Source organism: Mastomys coucha, unplaced genomic scaffold, assembly GCF_008632895.1.
Source record: "Mastomys coucha isolate ucsf_1 unplaced genomic scaffold, UCSF_Mcou_1 pScaffold18, whole genome shotgun sequence".
Taxonomy (NCBI): domain Eukaryota; kingdom Metazoa; phylum Chordata; class Mammalia; order Rodentia; family Muridae; genus Mastomys; species Mastomys coucha.
The window spans coordinates 111,331,701-111,342,840 of record NW_022196900.1 but is presented as its reverse complement, the minus strand read 5'-3'; the positions used below and the strand labels follow the sequence as shown (position 1 = coordinate 111,342,840).

Genomic DNA, 11,140 nt, shown 5'->3' with positions numbered 1-11,140 from the left:
CCCGGCAAGACCCCGCCCCCAATGAGGCCTGAACCCCAGAATTGTGGAGGCTGGGGCAGCTAGGGCATATATATGACCAGACCCCTCCCCCCAGCTTTAAAAAAAAATTCTGGGGGGGCTGGAGATGACTCAGCGGTTTTACAGCACTGACTGCTCTTCCAAAGGTCGTGAGTTCAAATCCCAGCAACCATATGGTGGCTCACAACCCATCCGTAATAAGATCTGACGCCCTCTTGTGGTGTGTCTGAAGACAGCTACAGTGCACTTACATATAATAATAAATAAATCTTTAAGAAAAAAAATTCTGGAGCTGGAGAGACGGCTCAGCAGGTAAGAGCTCTGGCTGCTCGTCCAGAGGACCTGGATTTGATTCCAACCCCCATGCCAGGCAGTTCACAAGTGTCTTTAGCTCCAGCTCCAGAGGTGCCCACGCCTCTGGCCTCTGCATGAGCCTGCACTCCTATACACATATCAGCACGCAGACACACATAATAAAAATCCATCTTAAAGCAACAGCACAAGCCAGACCTGCCCTTTCCTGGCGCCCACATAGGCCACAAGAGGGCGCTGAAGTCCTGGAACTGGAGTTACAGATGGTTGTGAGCGGCCATGTGGGTGCTGGGAATCAAACCCGGGTCCTCTGGAAGAGCAGCCAGCGCTCTTAACCGCTGAGCCATCTCTATAGTCCAAGAGAGGCACCTTTCTTGAGTGGATCAGTCTGGATCATCTACTCAGAAAAAGAAAGCATGATGCCCTTGGTACATACAAATAAAAAGGTTGGGGGTACAATACCTGTAGGCAAAACCCCCTATGCATGACATTTTAAAAATATGCTACTAAAGTGTTAAGCAAACAAATAAGACAAAAACCCAACCAAGAGCTCAAGACAAGCCCACAGCAGCCTTCCCCAGAAAGAGGGTCCTGTCCCCCAGCCAGGAGAGAGAAGCTGAGCTGTAAAATGATTAAATAAGTAGAACTTGGATTTGAACACCACGACTGTCCAGCTTGAAAGCCAACTGGAGTCTAGGGGGCAGGGCAGCAAGGTGGCCTAGAGGCATAACCCGGAACCCCAGCTATTCAAGGAGACTGAGGAGGAGGACCCCAAACTCAGGCCAACCTGGGAAACATAGTAGCAAGGCCCAGTTTGAAAATAATAAGTGCAGCCGGCCGGTGGTGGCGAACGCCTTTCATCCCAGCACGTGGGAGGCAGAGGCAGGCGGATTTCTGAGTTCGAGAAAAGAAAAGAAAATAATAAATGCAAAAAGGAGGTCAGATACACAGCTCAGTTGGCAGAGCGGTGGCCTAGCATGGACAGAGCCCTGAGTATGATCTCCATTACAGCACGAGCTGGGCATGGTGGCCTAGCCTTGGGAGGCGCGTGTGGTGTGAGGATCAGGAGTTTAATGTCATCCTCAGTTATACAGCAAGTTCAAGGCTATTGGAGACCCCCCCCCACTCCCCACCACCCAACCCCCAAAAGGCTGAGGTTATAGCTCCAGGGGAATGTACTAGTGTGCATGAGGCCTTGGGTTTAGTCCTTAGTGCCACAAAAGCGAGTCAAAAATGAAAGAAAGAAATCCAGACTTCTGTGTAGTAAGGGCACTGACACTGGGCTCCCAGCCACTCTCAGTCTGACCCTGCCTGTACCTCCTTGGCTTGCCAGGTCTTCTTCGGGAGGGAGCTAGCCTGGGTGTGGCAGAGCCAGCCCCAACCAGATCAGATGCCTGCAGCCGAGGGGCAGAGGCAAAGGGGTGGCAGAGGGTCACCACAGGCTGCAGGGTGCCTGGGAGTGGTAGGGATGGCCATCTGAGGGGCCTATAAACCCCCAGCAGAGGGCTAAGGTGCCAAGAGGCAGCTGGAGTAATTTGAACCACATGCCTGCCTGCCTCCCGGCCCCCTCCCCCACCTCTAGCCTTACAGGACTGTAGGACTGTAGCACAGGCCCCCCAGAGCCTTGATCACAGGCATCCACGTTGCCTGGATTTGAGGCTATAGGGTGCCAGGGGTTTCCTGGTTCGTGTTTGCTACAAGGGGGGGGGGTCTAAGTATTCAAGCCAGAGCTGCAGAACTAGGAGTTGTCACCCGTGCTCCACGGGCTCTATGCATGGGTCCTCACCCGTCACTGTCCTCCTGCTCAGTGACTCTCCGATGATCTGTGCTTGTTTGTACCTTCCTGTCTGCGTTCACACGCATCCCACATCCCTGCCTCACCTCTCCATGCAGGCACACAGGAAGCAGCCTTAGTGGATCAGGACTAGAGAAACGGCGCTCACCTGGAAACTCCTTCCTTTAACCCCAGGCTTACCTCAATTTTCGGTCTCTAGGTACCTCTGTTTCCATGCAGAGTGGAGATCAGCCAGCAGGCACTCCCCACTGGGGCCTCCTGGGGCTGAAAGCCTTGGACTCCAGAGGTTTGCCCCTTGTCTAGACTTCTTGATCCTTCTGAGTTCCAGTGAGAAACTGCTGGGTTAGGAGCCAGGGACAATACAGACAGAAGTACAGAGAGTTGGCGGCTCCATGCCTAGCAATGGCCTTGGACCGGGGAGAGGCCGAATCCTCTGACACCTACAGCTGTCTCTGACAGGCGGGGTGCCTTCTGAGGGCCTGGCCAGGGGACCGGACCCCGGAAGGTCTTGCTGAGTAAGGGGTCAAAAGAGGAAGAGGAGCAGGTGGCCGCAGTTGGCTAATGCCCTACGGAAGTGGCGGCTGTCACCAACTCTGGTTCTGGACTGCCTTTCCTGAATGTGACCCTAATGGTCCTCGGCAGCACTGGTGGCACGCCTTCTCTTTTCAGTCATTTTGGATGGCCCCTGACCCGAAGCTGGGCCTCTGTAGGCAAGTCTCTCTGGGTTGGACTTGGTTCTGCGTCCTACCTCCTCAAAATGGGTTCAGAGGGGCTCAGAGTTTGTTTTCGCTCTTGAAGAGGACTGGAGTTCATTTCTCAGCACCCATGTTCACAACTGCTTGTAGCTCCAGCTCCAGGAAATCCTACACCCTCCTTTGGTGGCCTCAAGGACTATGGGCATGTGGGCACACACACACACTCACAACACACACACTCATACACACTCACTCACACACACTCTTACCTACATACTCACACATACACACACTCTTACCCACACACACACACACACACACACACACACACACACACACTCACACAAGGCTTTCTGTAAGTCCCAGGCCAGCCTGGTCTACAGAGCAAGTTCCAGGACAGCCAGCACTACACAGAAAAACCCTGTCTAAAAACAAAAAAAGTATTTTTCTGTGCCCCCCCTTTTTTTTTGCATGCATGCCTGTGTGAGGGTGTCAGATCCCCTGGAACTGGAACAGCTATGAACTGCCATGCAGGTGCTGGGAGTTGAACTCTGGTCCTCTGCAAGAACAAGAGATGGGCTGAAGAGATAGCTCAGCAGTTAATAGCATTGACTGCTCTTCCAAAGGTCCTGAGTTCAAATCCCAGCAACCACATGGTGGCTCACAACTATCTGTAATGAGATTTGACGCCCTCCTCTGGAGTGTCTGAAGACAGCTACAGTGTACTTACATATAATAAATAAATAAATCTTTAAAAAGAGAGAGAACAAGTACTGTTCACCTCTAAGCCAGCACCAGGGGTGGGTTTTCCCTCCCACGAAGGGGCTCCATCCCTCCCACTCAGGTAAGGCTCAGGTGACCAATATTTCTTTCTTCACCTCCCCTTGTCTGAGGGCCATCTACATGCCAGGACAGCAGACTCAGCTTGCATGCAAAGTGGCCCCTCTTAAGTCCACCACAGAGCCTGCTGAAAATTAAGTGGCTTGTTCTATAACCTGGGGAGAACAGGTGTGAGCTGCTTCCAGCCTTCTGCCTCTCTCGTGCGTTGCCCCCACAATCTGCTCCAGATGCCCAGAAGAACCGCCCCACCTTCTGCAGCACATGTCAAGGGACCAATGCTCTCTGGTGACCTTGGCAAAGACCTGGGTGGCATGGATGCCATTGCCCTGGCAGGAAGCAGGATGCCTTGTATGGGTTCCTGCAGGAGAGGTGAATGGCAGAGCCCAGTGTGGCGGCGCAGACCCCTCCCCTCAGTATTAATTCTGAAGGCCAGATGTGTGCCTGTGGCTTCAGCCTATTTGTTGGTAACCAGGCCTCTAGCCAGCCCGTCTTTGCAGCTTCAGCCCGGCTCCAGCCCCAACCCCAAGGCCTTCTGCCTTTGGCAGGCCCCATGGCACTGTTGAAAATAGATGGACCGGGGGAGCGAGTGCCAGGGATGGCCACTGGCTTCTCAAGCTTCAGTTTCCCCTTCTTCCATCCTGAGAAGTCTAGAGAGATTTAGCTGTCTGTGATGAAGGCCTGAGGACCCCAGGAGGGGTGGAGAGAGCCCTGTCCCCAGCCTGTGCTGTCCACAGGGCTCTTCCCTTAATCCTGGGACTACAGTAAAATCGAGCTTCTGGCCAGTGGGATCAAAATGCGGGTTGCAAGGCTTAGCTGAAGGCCAGCGGATCTGTGTAGAGGGCTGTCCCTAACCCTGGGAGAGGCCACTCGACTGCTTCTCCGTGCATTCCTGCAAGATCCCCCTCACTGGTCCCCTCTTTTGTCTACATGTCTCTTCCCTGGCTCCCTATGACACACGCCAGACACTAATATTTGCTGGGCCCCTCTATGGGTTGGGCCTCAGATGGACAGCCTGGGAATTCCTTCCACTTTGAGGAAGTAGAATAACCACAGCCTGAGGGCTGTGTGGTTATTATTACTGTTGGCTCCATTTTATGGAAGGGAAAACTAAGGGCTGGGGAGAACAGAGATTTACCTAGGCCAGCTAGGAGCCTGGGATCCTGTGGTGGGTGCTGTAGCCTTATCCCTGCCCCTCCCCCACACGTGCCTTTAGGCATCCGCTCTGGGCTCAGTAGGCCCACCCTGCCTCTCGTCAGCCTTCTGAGCCCAGAGGCCATGGGGTTCAGGCGTCTCTCTGTCCAGGATCTGCATCCTGCCCTGGACTCTGAAAACACTTCTGTCCCTGATTCTTCAAGCCACTTAGCTATGGGCCTCAAAATGGGGTCTTCCCTTGGACCTTCAATGGTATGGAGACAGTGCAGATAATAGGCCTCCCCAGGGCCTCCCACAGCCTCCTACACCTATGGGAGGCCCAGGCATTGTCTCACCACTGGCTTGATTGTTGTCACCCACCCATGCACCTACCACAGCCCAGGGACAAGTACAACCTGGGGCTGGCTGGCCACACACCAGCTTCCCACACCATTCTTTGCTTTGCTTCCAGAATTTGTCCGTGATCAGTCCCTGCCCCAGCCTGGCTCAGGCTCGGGCCAGGACTGGGGCGGGGGCGTGTCACAGATCCCAGTTTCACCCTTGCCTGTAAATATGGGGTATTGCCATCCTCGCCTCTCAGGGTGTCTCCCGGATTGAACTAATTCACAAGACTGACCTTCACGTTTGGTGAAAGGGGGGACATGACAGAGGACTTATTTTTAGGTTTATTTACTCATGCATTTTATGTATATGAGCGCTCTGTCTTCAGCCACACCAGAAGAGGCAGTCAGATCCCATTACAGATGGTTGTGAGCCACCATGTGGGTGCTAGGAATTGAACACAGAACCTCCAGGAGAGCAGTCTTAACTACTGAGCCATCTCTCCAGCCCAATGATAGGGGATTTGTAGACAATGGCCAACAGACACTGCACAGATAGAGTGGAAACCTGAACCTGCCCCTTCTCCGACTAAAAGCTAGGACCCTTCTCTGCCCCTTCTCTGCCTACCTGGGGGCATGGTCACATACCCACAGGTGCCCACTCAGACCCCAGGACCTGACCATCAGGCTCCTCCTTCCAGCCACTACAAGATCTGCGGGAGGGTCCTTCCTGCTTCAGGTGACTGGCCCTGACAGTCTTGTTTTTCTGGACATGGAGCCCCACCCCCAACCCCTCCCCCAGTCTCTGTAAGTGCCCAGAATGCCCAGAATGGAGCCAGGGATGTTCTCACCGACCAGAACTTTACTCAGTTCACAGTTAACATCCTTAGTCAGGGACTGACCTTCCAAACCTCTCCAGGCCTGGTCCAGTGGGTACTGTCTCCTCAGCTGTGTGAGTAGAGGTGGCAAGACTCCCTTAGTCCCAAAGGACCCAGGACCCTGGCCACTCAGGTGGACAGAGCTGACAACTCCTGGGGAAGCTGCGCCAGCAGCTGTCCTGTGCTCCAGTTGTCCAGCCAGCTGGTTGCCGCTAGGTCTCCTGAAGCCTCCGGGAGCCAAAGGATGGCCACATTCCAGTGAATTCCGGCTGCTGGCCACACAGACTTTCGAACCTGGCCAGACAGACTAAAAGGCTGAGCCCTCTGGAGGCTGCGTCTGTCCAGGGAACAAAGGCTTCTAGCCCCGTCTCTGACCACAAAGAGAGGCCGGAATCCCAGGATAGCTGGAATTTCAAAGCATCTAACCCATTGTTGGAAATTACCATCACTGTCTGGTGGACATGCGCAGCACAGACCAGGCTGTCTGGGACCCAGACTGTGTCTTTCTGTTGGTCATAGAGGCCACAGCCTGTTCTCTTGGCCCAAACCCAGGACACAGGCAGAGCCTCCAGAGATCTGCCTTGGTGCTGCAGTGGGTGTCTGCCCAGGGAGCCTCTCCCATGTTCACTCACTCTGAGAAAGGACAGAGCATTATCCCAGACTCATCGTCTCTAACAGAGGCGGCTTGAAGCAGAGCCTGGGATGCTGAGAGACTGCCCTGGCCATGCACCTGGCCTGAAAACCGCAAGCATAAGGGTCCTGGGGCAGTGACATACCTGTGGCTGAGCTGAGATGGCCCCTCTCCCAGTCCTCCTGCAACTCAGTCTCACACACAGTTCCTAAGCTGAAGTGCATTGGTCACTGTAGTAGGAACCTCAAGCGGGGGATGCATGTCCTGAAGCAGGGGGCTAGGGAAGAGTGAAGCCAGAGAAGGGCCCTTTGCCCCGAGGCCTCCATGGATTTTCACCCTTACTCATGTTCTGATTGGTTGTGGTGGTTTGAGTATACTTGGCCCAGGGAGTGGCCTTGTTGGAGTAGGTGTGGCCTTGTTAGAGTGGGTGTGGCCTAGTTGTCACTGTGACACTGTGTGATACTGGCTAACACTGTGTGACACTGTGTGGGCTGGTCTTTGAGACCTTCCTCCTAGCTGTGTGCACTTGATCTTAGCCAAAAGGCTGAGAAGCAATCTTCTTAGCTGTCTGGAAGTCAGTCTTTGCCTAGCAGATGAAGACGTAGAACTCTCAGCTCCTCCTGCACCGTGCCTGCCTGGATGCTGCCATGCTCCTGCCTTGATGATAATGGACTGAACCCCTGAACTTGTAAGCCTGCCCCGACTAAATGTTGTTTTTTATAATGTTGCGTTCATTGGTCATGGTGTCTCTACACAGTGACGGACACCCTGAGACAGTGGTTGTGTTCCCATGGAGACCCTGAGACAGTGGTTGTGTGCCCACGGAGACCCTGAGACAGTGGTTGTGTGCCCACGGAGACCCTGAGACAGTGGTTGTGTGCCCACGGAGACCCTGAGACATTGGTTGTGTGCCCATGGAGACCCACAGAAGAGGGCTATGTGTAGACTTATTATTATTTTTTTTTATTTCTTGATCAGCCTTAGATTTTAAACACTATTTATTTAGTATCAGAATGCAGTCCAGGGCTTTGTATGTGCTAAAGGAATGGTCTACATTAAAGCTAGATCCTCAGCTCTCTGAGACAGAGTCTCCCTGTATAGCCCTGGCTGGCCTGGAACTCAGAGATGTGCCTGCTTTTGCCACCACATCCAACCCCAAGTCCTGTGCCACCATGCCCAGCTATTTTGTTTATTTTGCTTTTGTCTCACTGCAGAGCCCAAGCAGGTTCTAAGCTTGTGGTTCTCCTGCCTGTCTCCAAGTGCTGGGACTATAGATGTGCGCCACCACAGCCTGCCTGTGGAGTGTTCCTGCTGGGCTCACAGGGCTGGTGAATGTGCTCTAAGGAACCACAAGCCTTGCAAATGGACTAAGGTCATCTTGCATGTGTTGGGGTTAAAGGTGTGTGCTACCTGAAGGTGTGTGCCTGGCCCTGAAAATGCCTTCTCACATTTATTTTTTGCTTAGTGTGTGCGTACACACGTGTAGCTGCATGTTTATGTAACAGGTCGGAAGACAACTTTCCAGAGTTAGTTATTTCTTGCCATATGGGCCCGAGAGATGGAACTATGGGCCACTGGGCTTGGTGTCAGTCCCTCATCCCTGCTCACCCAACCAGGGCTTGGTGTCTGTCCCTCATCCCTGTTCACCCAGCCAGGGCTTGGTGTCAGTCCCTCATCCCTGCTCACCCAGCCAGGGCTTGGTGTCAGTCCCTCATCCCTGCTCACCCAGCCATCCAGCCCCTGCAGATCATTTTTAAAATATAATACTATAGAGGGGAGCATGGTGGTGTAGATTTAATACTAGCATACAGGAGGCAGATCTCTATGAGTTTGAAGGGAGTCTGGTCTACATATGGAGTTGGTCCAGGCAGGACAGAACTCTATAGTGAAAATCTGTCTCAAAAAAGGTGTGTGTGGGGGGGGGGGGGGGGGGAGGGGGCTGGATAGATGGCTCAGTAGCTAAGAGCACTGAGTGCTCTTCCAGAAGTCCTGAGCTCAATTCCCAGCAAAAACATGGTGGCTCACAACTACCTGTAGTGGGATCTGGCGCCCTCTTCTGGCAGGCAGGTATATATTTAAAATTTTATTTTATTTTATTATTTTTGTTTGTTTGTTTTTTCAAGACAGGGTTTCTCTGTATAGCCCTGGCTCTCCTGGAAGTCACTCTGTAGATCAGGCTGGCCCCGAACTCAGAAATCTTCCTGCCTCTGCTTCCCAAGTTCTGGGACTAAAGGTGTGCGCCAACATCGCCTTGCAATTTTTATTTTATTTATATAAGTACAGTGTTGCTGTCTTCAGACACCAGAAGAGGGCATCAGATTTCCTGGAACTGGAGTTACAGATGGTTGTGAGTCCCCATGTGGTTGCTGGGAATTGAACTCAGGACCTCTGGAAGAGCAGTCAGTGCCCTTAACCACTGAGCCATCTCTCCAGCCCCCATAAATACACATTTAAAAAGGGAGGGAATTGGGGATTGGAGAGATAGCTCAGCAATTGATGAGCACCAGCTGAGGACCAAGAACCTAAGTTGTGTTCCCAGCAGCCATGTTAGGTGGTTCACAACTTGGGAGGTGAAGCTGGAAGATTAGGCATTCAAAACCAACCTTAACTTATAGTGAGTTCAAAGTCACTGTTTCAAACACAAAACAACAACAACAACAAATCAACCAAAAACCAAATCAAAGCCAGGCAGTGGTGGTACACACCTTTAAACCCAGCACTTGAGAAGCAGAGGCTGGCAGATCTCTGTGAGTTCAAGGCTAGCCTGGTCTACAGATTGAGTTCCAAGAAAAAGACCTGTCTCAAAAAACCAAAACCAACCAAACAAACAAAACCCTTGGGTTTTTAAAATTCTCAGACAGGGACTGGATTCTGGGTGACATAGCTCAGAAAGCCAGTCACCTGCTGACACCCCAGAGCTAATAAATAGGGACTGGTCCTTTCCAGGGTTTCTTTGCCTAGCTTATCCAGACTGTTACAAGCCTCCTCCATAACTGAGTGTGCTGGGTCAGGCTTGTTAATCACATCAAGCTGAATTGCAAGACTGCCATCAAGTTGGAGTCCAGCCTGGGCTACACAGTGAGTTCCAGGACAGCCTGGGCTACCTTAAGTCTCTGTCTTACAAGCTTCCTATGTAAAGGGTCTTTGAACAAGGGAAAACCAAGAAGGCTATGCATGAGCTACACACCTCTGCCAAGAGCCACAGCATGTCAGTAACGAGAGTGGATAGAAACACTGGCCAGGGGTACATGAGGGAAGGTCTGCCCAGCCTCCTACCTCACATGTTGGAAAGACACTTATGTGACCAGACCTAGGAAGTGGGCAAGGGCAGAGAGAGCAGCATTCAGGGAGCGAACACTTCACCCTTTCTAGCCACACCCCCTGTAGTTACTCTCACAGGCTCAGGCATACAGGCACAGAGCATGCACAAAGGCATCATTCACAAGAGTGACCCAGATGTCCATCTTGGAAGATGGGTTTCAAGGTGAAAGGGTTGGAGAGATGCCCTGGCAGGTAAAAGCATTGGCCTCACGAGAGGTGACCTGGTTCCCCCGGGACCCCTGGTGGAGGAAGAACGTACTCCTGAACATTGACTCTGGCCTCTACAGGCACGTGTGCATCTGTACCCACACCGTAAATTAAAGGAAAATCAAAGTGCTGATGTAAACGTCATGAAGCCAAGAACTGGTTGGCAGGGTGGTATAGCTTTTAGTAGGGCCACATAGCTTGTGGTAGGGCACTTGCCTGGTGTGTGCGTGGCCCTGGGTTCAGTACCACCAAAAACCAGAGAAAACAATTGAGGAGTCTAGGAGTTTGATGGCCCTTCCTGAGCAAAAGTAGGGGATGGGGACTGTTTCAGACTGTCCAAGCGATGGAGACTCAACATTAATACATGATTCGACATTCTGTACAGAGGTGTTAGACACCATTAAAAATGTTTTTCTTTTTTCTATATATTTTTTTTGTTGTTTTTTCTTTCTTTTTTTTTTTTTTGAGACAGAGTTTCTCTATATAGCCCTGGCTGTCCTGGAACTCACTCCGTAGACCAGGCTGGCCTTGAACTCAGAAATCCACCTGCCCCTGCCTCCCAAGTGCTGGGAAAAATGTTTGAAGTGTTATTATTGTGTGTGTGCCCATGACATATGCGGAGGCCATTCTGGGGTTGGTGCTATCCTTCCACTTTTATGGGGCTGCTGGGGCTTGAACCCAGGTCATCAGGCTTGATAGCAAGCCTACTTACAATCCTAACCCTTCTGGCCAGCCTGTTGGACATTTTTCATTTAAACTGTTAATGGAAGGTTTAGCAGCCTTTGATTTCCAAGCTTTTTTTTTTTTTGAACACAGGGTTTGTCTATGTGTAGCCCTGAGCTCTGGCTGCCCCGGAATGCAATCTACAGACAAGGCTGGCCTAGAACTCAGGTAAACCACCTGCCTCTGCCTCCTGAGCACTGGGATTAAAGGTGTGTGTGTGTGTGCCACATGTCCAGTTGATTTCTAAG

At 51.9% G+C, this 11,140-nt stretch overlaps 2 protein-coding genes across 2 annotated transcripts in view; one reads left to right on the top strand and one right to left on the bottom strand.

Moving 5' to 3' along the window:
- The window catches only part of Plekhg5 (pleckstrin homology and RhoGEF domain containing G5), a 43,848-nt gene extending 41,210 nt beyond the window's left edge, over window positions 1-2,638 (bottom strand). The window contains exon 1 of the mRNA XM_031379604.1: window positions 2,306-2,638. The gene's annotated coding sequence lies outside the window, so the exon portion shown is untranslated. The remainder of the gene's footprint in view (window positions 1-2,305) is intronic.
- A 4,643-nt stretch (window positions 2,639-7,281) lies between these two features.
- The window catches only part of Tas1r1 (taste 1 receptor member 1), a 37,119-nt gene continuing 33,260 nt past the window's right edge, over window positions 7,282-11,140 (top strand). The window contains exon 1 of the mRNA XM_031379597.1: window positions 7,282-7,329. The gene's annotated coding sequence lies outside the window, so the exon portion shown is untranslated. The remainder of the gene's footprint in view (window positions 7,330-11,140) is intronic.